The sequence below is a fragment of the Meleagris gallopavo genome, chromosome 11 (genome assembly GCF_000146605.3).
Source record: "Meleagris gallopavo isolate NT-WF06-2002-E0010 breed Aviagen turkey brand Nicholas breeding stock chromosome 11, Turkey_5.1, whole genome shotgun sequence".
NCBI classification, from domain to species: Eukaryota; Metazoa; Chordata; class Aves; order Galliformes; family Phasianidae; genus Meleagris; species Meleagris gallopavo.
Genome location: NC_015021.2, coordinates 7,784,722 through 7,785,313, shown reverse-complemented (window position 1 = coordinate 7,785,313; position 592 = coordinate 7,784,722).

Sequence of the window (592 nt, the reverse complement as noted above, 5' to 3'; positions counted from 1 at the left end):
AAAAAAAGCAAAATGAGTGTGTGAATTTTCTCTCTGATTGACTTATTAAAGAAACACCATGCAGAAATATAAAGCAATATGTTCTTCGAGCTGGGCAAAGTTCCTTGCAGATTTCTGAATGATATACAGTAATCTAATGCCTAAAAAGGATGATGAATATCATTTACTAAAAGGAAACTTTTAAAGTTAGTGGATAGAGATAACTTGTATTGCAAAGTTCTGAAATACATCACTTGCCTAAAGCATTTTCTTTTCCAGTAATCTAGTTCTGAACAAACCTTGGAAAATGTGAGAAGGTATAATTGAACAAAAGAAACTGTGCACAGGCACATGCTTACATTTTTAAAAGATCACTCATGCAGGTGTAAGTGGGCAACAACCTAAGCAAACAATGGAAAAGCCTAACTCTTACAAAGAATATTGCTGCTTTTCCTTCAAGTTTCTAAATATTGCCCCTTGTAAGCTTTTAACATGAGCTCCGTGTAGATTTACTTAGCGCTTCCACTAGAAATTCCCTTTGTAAATGTCTTCAGTATTGTGAGACATACTTTACTGAAAATATGGTGGATTTTTCTGTTTAGTTTTTTTTTTT